We start from the raw sequence: 12,457 nt of genomic DNA, 5'->3' as shown, positions 1-12,457 counted from the left end.
CCTTAGAAAATTCTTTTTGCAAGAATCAACTACTTCTTTCATTCTTCCTCACTACGAGGTCGTGAAAACAAGACAACACTTGGTACCTCTAAGCCCTACACTGGGGCAACAAAAGGCACCATGCAAAAACCTCAAGCGAACCTAGGGGCAGATTAGAAGTTCTCACCCAATAGGTTCCCTCCTACAAGGTCATGACGAAAGGCAACGATTGGTACCTCAAAGCCTTACACTGGGGCAATGAGGGGCACCGTGCATGAGCCTCAAGTTAACATAGGGGCCGATCAAAAGTTCTCACCCATCGATGTTTTCAACAAAAAAGGGGGGACAAACCCTAGGATTTCGATGGATTGATTAAACATCAAATGGCTCCATTGCCGTCACTCCAAAATGGTCAAGTGACTAAATCAAAAAGAACATACACTTTGAGGGAGTTCCCGGAGAGATTTGCAAAAGATAGGATAAGGTCGCATGAATTATCACCTCTTTCAAAAGGACAGTCAATCTGTGTTTTCCAAAAAAATTAAATCAAAATCAAAATCACAAAATAAGGAAAGAATGTCATGAACGTTGTACAAACTTTCCATTACATTGCATTGTTTCAAATGAAGTCTGCATTTACCAAATTTCACGACAAAGGTTGCATGCATCTGCATCCCTAAAAATCATGTTAACTGCATAGATTTCCTACATCTAATATCCAAATCTTGTGGATTTGGGATGACCGGCCCTCTCGATGAGTCGATCTCTTGCTTTCTCATAAGGGTGGACCTTGGGTACTAGTTACCCTCACCGTTGAGAGGACTACATGTCCTCGCCTTGAGAGGGCTACACGCCCTCAGCTTGGGTACTAGTTACCCTCACCGTTGAGAGGACTACACGTCCTCGCCTTGAGAGGACTACACGTCCTCACCATCAGAGGGCTGCACACCCTCACCTCTAGAGGACTACATGTCCTCGCCTTGAGAGGGCTACACGCCCTCAGCTTGGGTACTAGTTACCCTCACCGTTGAGAGGACTACACGTCCTCGCCTTGAGAGGACTACGCGTCCTCACCATCAGAGGGCTGCACGCCCTCACCATCAGAGGACTACACGTCCTCGCCTTGAGAGGGCTACACGTCCTCATCTTGGGTACTAGTTACCCTCACCGTTGAGAGGACTACACGTCCTCGCCTTGAGAGGACTACACGTCCTCACCATCAGAGGGTTGCACGCCCTCACCTCCAGAGGACTACATGTCCTCGCCTTGAGAGGGCTACACGTCCTCACCTTGGGTACTAGTTACCCTCACCGTCAGAGGGCTACACGCCCTCAGCTTGAAAGGACTACACGTCCTCGCCAGCAGAGGGCTGCACGCCCTCACCTCCAGAGGACTACACCTCCTCGCCTTGAGAGGGCTGCACGCCCTAACCTTTAGAGGGCTACGTGTCCTCATTTTCAGTGTGCTCGACATCCACACCTTAAAAGAATTTAAGGTCCTCTGCCCTTAAATGCTTAACCGAGACTTGCACTTCCGGTTAAGGGGCCAGTAGTTTCCTTTTAACGATTCCTGGGCCACCCCCTGATATTGGAGGAGGGCCAACTGTGCGAGCACAACCAGAGAGGGAGGCTATCACACAGCTACTATGCATATCGGGGCAAGATTTCACCCGTGCCGCTGCAAAGAGACGAGTGCAGATCATGCGCACCAACATGACCACTCTTACACAGATATAGATGACATTGCTACTTAGCAACATTCTGCCCAGCGACCGCAATGCCAATCTCCCCCTGCAAAAGTATCAGTTGGTCTGTGTCGTCCCGACATGGGTAAGTATGCATATAGTTCAACTGATTTCTGATACCATCTATTGTTTACAGGGATCGCACTCAAGAGACACTCAGTGGACCCGGAAAAGTCCAACAGGGCCCTGGGGTTTCCAGCTCTGGTTACGGGCCTCTATCAGTCCTACAGGGTGCTCGTACCCCCCCGACAAGGTCACATCATCATAGGTAAGTATGCACATCGCTCAACTGATTTCTGATTTCATCTATTGTTTGCAGGGATCGCGCCTGCAAGACACCCAGTGGACCCGAAGAAGTCCAACAGGGTCTTGGAGTTGTCAAGCTCTAATTACGGGTCTCTGTCAGTTCTACGGAGTACCTGTCACCTCCAGCAAGGGCATCAGGCCCCCTACTAATCGAGCTTTCATCAAGAAGTACTGCGTCTCTAGGCAGGCGCAGGGCGAAACACCACAGCAGCCTGGGAATGGTCGGTAGCGGGCAATAGACGCACCGCCACTACCTTTAGAGTTCACCTCTACTCATCCACAAAAAGGTTTGAGTATTGCCTACGACACATGGCCGACCAATAGGCAACCAAGTCCAAAGCCAAAGGTAAGCAAAGTACTAGGTCAGTGACCGACAAGTCATAAGGCGTCCAGCTAAAGACGTTAAAGAAGCGCTACTAGGAGGCAACCTAGTACCTTTTGAATCTATGCTTGTTATTTGATCACTTTTCATAGTAGGACGCACCTAGTTGCTCATGATCCTAGGAATTTAAATAAAACGAGCACAAGCTCGGAAGGTAGTCATACCTCACAAAATATATATATGTATGTTTAGGTAGAAAGATACCTTAGATATGCATGTATGTAAACAAAAACACACTTCACAAAATATATATATGTATGTTTAGGTAGCAAGATACCTTGGATATGCATGTATGGAGCAAAAAGATACCTCACAATATATATATATATATATATATATATATATATATATATATATATATATATATATGTATGTATGTATGTTTAGGTAGCAAGATACCTTGGATATGCATGTATATAGCAAAAATACCTCACAAAAATATACACATGTTTAGGTAGCAAAATACCTCATGAAAAAAAAAGGGGAAAAAAAACAAACAAGAAAAAGAAATAAACAAATGATAATGATAAAAAAAAAGAAGGAGAAAAAAGAAAAATAAGTTGTCAAGCTAAAAAACCAACATGCTTTTGAAAAGAGATGACTTCCAACTTTTCTTTGGAAAAATTCACTGATCATAACTAGTTTTTGAAAAAATGTGTATACACCTGAAGGGTGAATGCTGTGAAGATTTTCCCAGACGCCCAAAATGGACTCGGATGAATGCACAAATTGATAAAAGAACATATGTTGGAAACGTTGGGTTGACTAAAATAGAGGAAATGAATCTTGAGCCCTAGCATCACATGACCATAAAAATTTGACACTTGAGTGTCCGCATAGGTGCATGCATAACCAGTTTTGCATAAAATTTCCAAATCATCATTTTTGCATTTGTGTCATGGAAATAATGTGGGGCATCCCTTTTTATCCTTGAACCAAACCAAACCCTGACATGTATCATGTCTAGCCATTCTACAAGCCTTGAGCCAAAATCCTGACTCACCATAAATCTTACCCTCGGAAGCAAAAAAAAAAAAAGAAGGAAAGGAAATTTCCAATCAAAGAGAAAGCAAAAAAGGAAGGAAAGGAAATTCCCAATCAAAGAGAAAGCAAAAAAGGAAGGAAAGGAAATTCCCAATCAAAGAGTGGGAGAAAGAGAAAAAAGAAAAGAAAGGAAATTTCCAATCAAAGAGTGGGAGAAAGAAAAAAGAAAAGAAAGAAAATTCCCAACCAAAGAATGGGAGAAAGTAAAAAAGAAGGAAGCTCCTGGTCAAAGAAACCAGAAGAAATGTGCAGAGAGGTCTTTGGACCAGACAATATCTGAACAGTACAGAATTGTCATCAAATGAACAAAAGAAAGAAAAGGAAACCATGACCTAAAGTGGTCTTCTCCCTTTGATTACCAACCAAAATCCTGTGCGTCGGTGACTTGTTCGCCTCGCGCAAAACCAAAACAGAAAAGGAAAAGGCAAAAAAATAATCAAAAGCCGAAAAACTCCCCAAAAGAACCCATTCCCAAGGGAAGTCCTATTTGATCCATGATCACGCATGCAATTTTTGATTTGATAGGAAATAATTTGCAAAGTCAAGTCATGACATATCTATGGTTCGGAATTAGGATGAAACACTTACCTGTGCGAGATTGATACACTTTGAGTGGATTTCTTCTATTTTTGTCGAACCCAGTGTTTCCTCTAAATGGTCATTTAGAAACGAAATGCTAACATCCAAAATCTCATTTATGGTTATGGGAGATTTCATCAGCAGACTCTCCTTCCCCGGTAGACGCATTGTTTTTCACTCAAAAAAGCATATGCTGCTCTAAATCAGTTGGAATATTTGTCTCTTTGCTAAAGCATGTTTGCATTTTAGTGGAGAAAACACCGGGACTTTTTCAAGTCTCACAAGTTATCCAGAACTACGTAGGTCTGAGTTCCTCATTGGAGGATACGTAGGAGCAAGAGCCTCGCTTTTGTGGATCATACCGCCTTTTGTTATGACTCAAGAGCTGGTAGCCCGCGGAGACACCTTACGGTTATCCGCACCTCGTCATTCAGTGACCCCAAGTGTGATTGACGAGCAGAGGCCAATATGGTCATCTGCGCCCTTTCCGGAGATGTCATCATTTTCCGATGGAGACTTTTCAAGTCTCACAAGTTATCCAGAACTACGTAGGTCTGAGTTCCTCATTGGAGGATACGTAGGAGCAAGAGCCTTGCTTTTGTCGGCCGCCCCATAATCTTTGTCATACTGACCCTGAGGTCACGTGACATGCACCCTTGTATCATCCAGAGGCGGCGGGCCCGATGATACGCGGAGATACCTTACGGTTATCCGCACCCTTTTGTCATCCAGAGGCGGCGGGCCCGATGACAAGCAGAGACCAAATTTGGTCATTCTGCACCCTTGTATCATCCAGAGGCGGCGGGCCCGATGATACGCGGAGATACCTTACGGTTATCCGCACCCTTTTGTCATCCAGAGGCGGCGGGCCCGATGACAAGCAGAGACCAAATTTGGTCATTCTGCACCCTTGTATCATCCAGAGGCGGCGGGCCCGATGATACGCGGAGATACCTTACGGTTATCCGCACCCTTTTGTCATCCAGAGGCTGCGGGCCCGATGACAAGCAGAGACCAAATTTGGTCAATCTGCACCCTTGTATCATCCAGAGGCGGCGGGCCCGATGATACGCGGAGATACCTTACGGTTATCCGTACCCTTTTGTCATCCAGAGGCGGCGGGCCCGATGACAAGCAGAGACCAAATTTGGTCATTCTGCACCCTTGTATCATCCAGAGGCTGCGGGCCCGATGATACGCGGAAACACCCGAGTGGTTATCCGTATAAACATTCTTTTGCTATCTGTAAGACAGAACGCTTGATAGCATGCAGAGGCTGACATAGTCTTCTGCACCTTTTGTTCCTCCGGGAACAACAAGTCATTTACATGTGGAAATTTCATGGTCACCCGCGACTCTCGTCAACCGAGAGGAGCGAAATTAGTGTCATACACTAATTTTCGTCCGGGGACCTTTGCTTGATGACATGCGACCTTTCTTTGGTCCTTGTGAGGTGCTTGGCACCCATCATTAGGCAATTTGTGAAATTCCGGGAACGACAAGTCATGGTCACCCGTGACTCTCGTCAACCGAGAGGAGCGAAATTAGTGTCATACACTAATTTTCGTCCGGGGATCTTTGCTTGATGACATGCAACCTTTCTTTGGTCCTTGTGAGGTGCTTGGCACCCATCATTAGGCAATTTGTGAAATTCCGGAAACGACAAGTCATGGTCACCCGCGACTCTCGTCAACCGAGAGGAGCGAAATTAGTGTCATACACAAATTTTCGTCCGGGGACCTTTGCTTGATGACATGCGACCTTTCTTTGGTCCTTGTGAGGTGCTTGGCACCCATCATTAGGCAATTTGTGGAAATCTGGGAACAACAAGTCATTTTGCATGTGGAGATTTTATGGTCACCCGTGACTCTCGTCAAATCGAGAGGAACGAAATTAGTGTCTTATCTTTACTTTCCTTTTATCTCCAATAAAAGACAAGTAAAGAGGGGCAACTGTCATACCCTAATTTCGTCCGGGGACCTTTGCTTGATGACATGCGACCTTTCTTTGGTCCTTGTGAGATGCTTGGTACCCATCATTAGGCAATTTGTGAAATTCCAGGACATGCCGAAAAACCAAAAAAATATTGATGCACAATCCGGAAGTTTCCGTGACACACCGGAAATCAAATGGAAGCATCGTTGCATAATTAAGTGAGGTTCCGTAACATTCCGTAAGTCAAAAAGGGGATGATTATGTAATCTGCAAGGTTCCGTAACATTACGGAAAGAAAACAAGTATCGTTACGAAATTCGTAAGTTTCCGTAACTTTACGAAAAAAGAATCACCAAAAAAAGTAGAGGGGGGTGTACTTAGTAAAAATGGGGGTGCAAATAACACCCAGGCCCACTTGGGCCCTCCAGAATATTCCTCCAGAAGGCTGTTGCTTCTGGAGGAAGCAACCTGGCTCGCCTGGGCGAGCTGGGCGGCAACCACCTCCCCTATTTTGCTATAAATAGGGGAGGAAGTGAAGAAGAAAAGGGTTCAGCCCCTTAGGCACTTCTCTCTCTTTCGAATTTGCTTGGAAAAATTGTTTCCGTGAAGAAAATCTAAGCCGAGGCGCTTCCGAAACGTTTCCGTAACGTTTTCCGTGAGGAATTTCGCAAAAGTTTCAACCGTTCTTCGACGTTCTTCATCCGTTCTTCATCGTTCTTCGATCTTCAACGGGTAAGTACCTCGAACCAAGCTTTTCGATTCATTCTATGTACCCGTAGTGGTCCACATTGTGTTTCGTGCATTTTTATTCTCGTTTTGTTTACTTTTTATACCCCCTCTTGACGTGCATAAGCCATTTTACTTAAGTCATTTCTCGCTTAACTTAAAAATAAAATAAATTTCCACCGAACGTTTGAATTGTATTATCCGTTAACTTCGGTTAAAATAAATTCCGACCGTTCGGTCGTGCCGTAACCACGTTGGAAATCAAAAAAGAGGTAAAAAAAATAATATAATAATCAAAAAAACATCTTTTAGTAAAATAAAGCGGAAAATCAATCGGACGTTTTCTCTTTGGGATTTCTCATTCTTAATCGAATTGATTAATAACTAAAGTGAAACTAAGGCTAAAATCAACTCGCCTAGTCAAGCTCGTCCACAAAAATAGGCTTTTGAAGTTTGTCATTTCAATTTCTCACTAAGTAAAATGGATCATTTTTTAAGGTCCAACGCCTTAAAATGATCACCACTTAAGTAAAAAAGAATCACTTGACAAAAAGAAAGAACTACGTAGGTTTGAGTTCCTCATTGAGGATACGTAGGAGCAAAAGCCCCGCTTTTGTCGACCACCCCAAGAGATCGTTAATGGTCCAATGCCTTAACGTTTCTCTCCTTTCAAAAACAAGAGATCGTTAATGGTCCAACGCCTTAACGTTTCTCCCCTTTCAAAATCAAAAGACCGTTTAATGGTTCAACACCTTAAATGACCTTTTGTTCAATAAAAACATATTTTGCAAAAAAGACAAAAACAACTTAACCAAACACTTTGTTCCGAAAGAACTACGTAGGTCTGATTTCCTCATCACAAATTGAGGAATACGTAGGAGCAAAGGGAAACACCCTTGTCGACCACAAAAAAGAAAAAATATAAAAAGGGTATAAAGGATATAAGAACATAAAAGGGAACATAAAAATCAAAGTCATGTTTGCACATTCGATTAAAGGCTGCCGTCCCTTGGGACGGACGTGTGGGGTGCTAATACCTTCCCCGTGCGTAAATACAACTCCCGAACCTTTCACTTAAAAGTTCGTAGATCGCGTCTTTTCCGGTTTTTCCGACATTTTCCTCAAATAAACGTTGGTGGCGACTCCGCGCGTATTCCTTTCGTGGAACACGCATCCCGCGAGTCTCGCGTCGCCCTCCCGCCGAAGGGTAGGTTGCGACACTTGTTCTTTCCTCCTCCCTAAGTCCAGCTCTTAAAAGGAGTAGATCTATTTTTTGTCTATATTCTTCAACACTCATACTCCCTTGTCTAAGCCTTTGGAGCTTGTCCATAAGCTCCCTTTCATAGAAGGAGGGAATGTGCCTCTTCCTAAGGGCACTCTTAAGATCATTCCAATACTTTACTAGAGGATCCCCATAAATCCTTTATTCCTTGAAAGCTAAGGGTAGCCAATGGAACTTTTCTCTCTTCGCTAATATGATTGCAAGCAATGAGTTGTTCAACCTTCATCTCCCAATCTAAGTAGGCCTCAACATTATCTTTCCCATGGAAATATGGGAGGCTAATGTTAACCTCTTGAGGCCTTCTATCCTTTTCCCTTCTTTGGGAGTGATGTGTAGTATGTGAACTATGGCACCCTCTATAATAGTCGCTAAGTTCTTCACTTAAACTCTTGCAAGAGTCATGACTACTATAAGAGACATGTTTTTCTCTTTTCATTTCTTTCATTATTTTTCTTCTTTCTTCCTCTCTTACTTTATCTCTTTCATCTTGACTTATTTCTTCCACTCTTTTTTTACCTTTTTCTTTTCTCTCTTGTTTTTTTTTTCCACAACTTAAGGGATCTCAACTCATCTAATATCTTATACAAGGGGTCCTTAGGAGTAGAACCCTCACCATTAACACCAGATGAAGAATGAAGACTCATGTTGGTTCCTAAGTTATGGTTCTTTCTTGTTGAGGGTTTGAAAACAAAAGGTAAAAGAAACTATGGTTGAAACTAGCCAAAATAAACACTAAAAGAGGTGTGAAAGATAAGGTAAAAACTAATTGGTAAAAGGCAAGCTATCTAGGTGGTTTGACAATGGAAGGTAAAGGAAATAAGCTATGAAAGTAAGCAAGAAATGTAAACTAGGCGAATCCTAAAAGTGTTTGGATGACCACATTTAAGGTTCCCAACAAAAAACCTCACAATCCTAAGGAAAAATTGCCTAAAATTATTATACACAAATGGAAGTAGGGTAACCTATTGGAGGCTCCCAACTTACTTCCAATGAAAGGCCTTTTTGTTACAAAATTTGAAAGCAATGAAAGTAAGTAATTGTCAATTACAAAATTACAACAAGGTCCTCAATTTTGGTGGTTGTTCTCTCTTTGGTGATTCACTCAATTTGGAGTTCTCCTTATTCCAATAGCTCTTAAGGTGGTTTTCCCCTTGCTTCTTGACTCAAATTCTTCAAGGGATGACACCAATCCTCCTTTCCAATTCCCTATATGGCAACTCACAAACAAGGAAACAAAGAGACAAGCAATAACCAAAGACCCAAAAAATGAAATGAAAGCTAAACCAATAGAGTTTTAACAAGACAAATTTTCAGGGATTTTTCAACAATTAAAGCAATGAAAAGCACATAAAAGCAAGCTAGGACTCAAAGAGAAACTTAGAATGGCTCTAGAGTAGAGTAAAAAAACTAAAATAAAAAGACTCAAGAAACCTCTAGTTTTGGAACTTTTTTTTCACACTAATTTTCAATTGAAATTTCATAACTAGGATTGGTCTAAAATAGGCACCAATTATAGAACAAATTTTGAGCCAAAACAACAAGCACACTTCCCTTTCACTTTTTTTTCCTGGACACTGATTTTTCTGCCAAATTGTGTGATTTTTATTATTTTTTCCTTTAATCCAAATAGTTTGGTTCTTTTTTCATAATTTTGGTCCAGGTGTCTAGAAAATTTAGTAAACATTTCAGCTCAAAACACATAGTTACCAATTCCCAGTAATTTATACAAGTTCGTATGTTCAAGCTGTCAACACCAGCGATTTCAACCTAGAAATCAAAAGTAGTGTTTATGTTGCTTAAGGCTTGGATAGTTACAGTTTTTATTTTCTTATGCTCAATTATCTTGAATAAAACAATTCAAGAGAGCTTAAAACTTATTTTGATTCACAAATCCAGCCACAACTCTACTTCATCATAGGCATCAAGTAGGAAACTTAGAAAACAAAAAAAAGTTCAACAACAAGACTACTTCTAGGAATTGATTTAGATCATGTTATGAACTAAATAACATGCATGAATTAGACTCAAAATTCAAAAGATAGGCTAAGAATGACAAGAATACATGAACAAATATATCTAGAATTCAATCAACAAAATAAAAATTCAACACAAACTTAGAACATAATGTGACAATTACTATGACTAAACATGACTCTAAGACAACATGGATTAAGTGATTTACACTTAGATTTTTGTGTTTTTTTTCTAATCAATATTTTGGAAGAAAATTTAGATCTAAAGGTTTAGCCCAAGAAGATTATGACTGAAAAATGATAGAACCTAAAATCAACACAAAAACATGATTCAAGGGTAGATCTATAAAATTTGAACCATAGAAATGCAAGAACAAGTGTAGATCTAAGATTTAATCGGTTTATTTTTTTGAATCTACTCTAAACAGCACCAAACCACAAGACAATGGAGGATATACATGGAGAATAAGATGAATAACAAGGAATTAAAGTGAATTGACCGAACAAAAAGATAGAGGAAGCAAAAGAACATCACCTAGATGAACATGCTCTTGATACCACATGATGTAGCTCCATTTGAGCTTGTAGACCTTGGATCTTCTTCATCAATGGAGTCCTTTGCTTCTTATAGTTTGATAGCAGTGGAATGGAGAAGGAGAAGGATGATTGGAGACGCCACTACAAGGAGAAGATGAGTCTAGAAGAAGCTCACCACCATAGGAAGCCATGGATAAGAGCTTGAAGGTAATAGAAGATGAATGAAGGGAAAGGAAGAGAAGAGCATGAAATTTAGTGCCTCTAAAGAAGTCTGAACTTTGAATTTTAATTCTCAAATGATCAAAGTTCAAAAAATGCACACACATGGCCTCTATTTATAGCCTAAGTGTCACACAAAATTGGAGGGAAATTTGAATTTCTATTCAAATTTTACTTGAATTTGAAATTGAATTTGTGGAGCCAAATTTTGGAGCTAAAATTTCACTAATTATGATTAGTGAATTTTAGCTATGGTTCAGCCCACTAATCCAAGATCAAGTCCAAGATTCTCCACACAGTGTGCTTAGGTGTCATAAGGCATGTAAAGCATGAAGGACATGCACAAAGTGTGACTATATGATGTGGCAATGGGGTGTAGCAAGCAAATGCTCACCTCCCCCTCCAAAACTACCCCTAATACAAAAACTAGTCTAGGCACCCTAAAATACAAGGGTTAAAAAATCCAACATTTCTAGGGTAGCCTACCTACATTATGGAGCCCTAAATACAAGGCCCAAAAATAATGAACCTTAATCTAATATGTACAAAGATAAGTGGGCTCATACTTAGTCCATGGGCCCGAAATCTACCCTAAGGCTCATGAGAACCCTAGGGTCTTCTCTTGCATCTTTGGCCTAATCTTCTTGGAGTCTTTTATCCAATGCCCTTGGGGGTAGGATTGCATCAAACATCCTCCTCAATTTTCTTTTCCTTCTCAGTACTTTCCCTCCTAGTGAAAATTACCTTGCACTCCTCTTTAAGATTCATCTCAATATTGACCCCAAAGGTCCCAGTGGGCCATTCATCTATTTGCTTAGCTAGTTGGCTTATATGTACCTCCAGATTCCTGATTGCTACATCAGTACTCATATAGTGTGACATGGTACTCTGCATGAACTGTACCAACAATTCTTCCAACTTAGTTGGTTTCTCCTGTCGGCTGAGCTCTTGGCTAGGAGGTTGATGAGATGAACCTCCTTGGTTGAAGTTATTTCCTTAATGGGATTTCCAACCTTGGCCCTGCGAAAAAATACCTCTCTAATAGAATTCCGGTGGTGCTCCTTGATGGAATCCTTGATAATTCTAACTGCCCATGTAGTTGACCTTGTTGGTTGTGTTGTCTTGAACCATGCATGAGCCTAACTCATAAGCACCCCCACAAATGTTGCATCCCCCACTACGCATGGCTGGAGGAGGCTGCACTACATGTAGTTGTTGGGGAAAATTGCTCAGAGTGGTTGTGAGATTCTCTAAGGTCTTGGTCAGGAGCTTGTTTTGAGCTAACATAGCATCTTGAGAAGTGAACTCAAGAAGGCTTTTCTTTGTAGGTGTGTAGGCTCAATCACAGAGAATGGCATGATCACTGGCTACCATATTCTCTATCAGCTGCATGGCTTCTTCTGGAGTCTTCAACTTGATCTTCCCACTGGCGGAGGCATCTAGGAGTTGCTTGGAATGGGGTTGCAAGCCATCAATGAAGATGTTGAGTTGAACTGGCTCGCGGAACCCATGTGTAAGAGTCTTCCAAAGTAACCCATGAAAGCAGTCAAGTGCTTCACTCAGCGATTCGTCAGGGTGTTGGTGGAAGGATGATATTTCCACCTTTCCCTCAACGGTTTTGGACTCTGGAAAGTACTTCTTCAGGAACTTCTCCACCACCTATTCCCATGTCCGCAAGTTATTCCCCTTGAACGAGTAAAGCTATCTTTTTGCTTCACTAGCCAAGGAAAAAGAGAATAAGATAAGGTGGA

The sequence above is a fragment of the Glycine soja genome, chromosome 1, assembly GCF_004193775.1.
Source record: "Glycine soja cultivar W05 chromosome 1, ASM419377v2, whole genome shotgun sequence".
Classification (NCBI taxonomy): domain Eukaryota; kingdom Viridiplantae; phylum Streptophyta; class Magnoliopsida; order Fabales; family Fabaceae; genus Glycine; species Glycine soja.
This window is presented reverse-complemented; position numbering follows the sequence as displayed.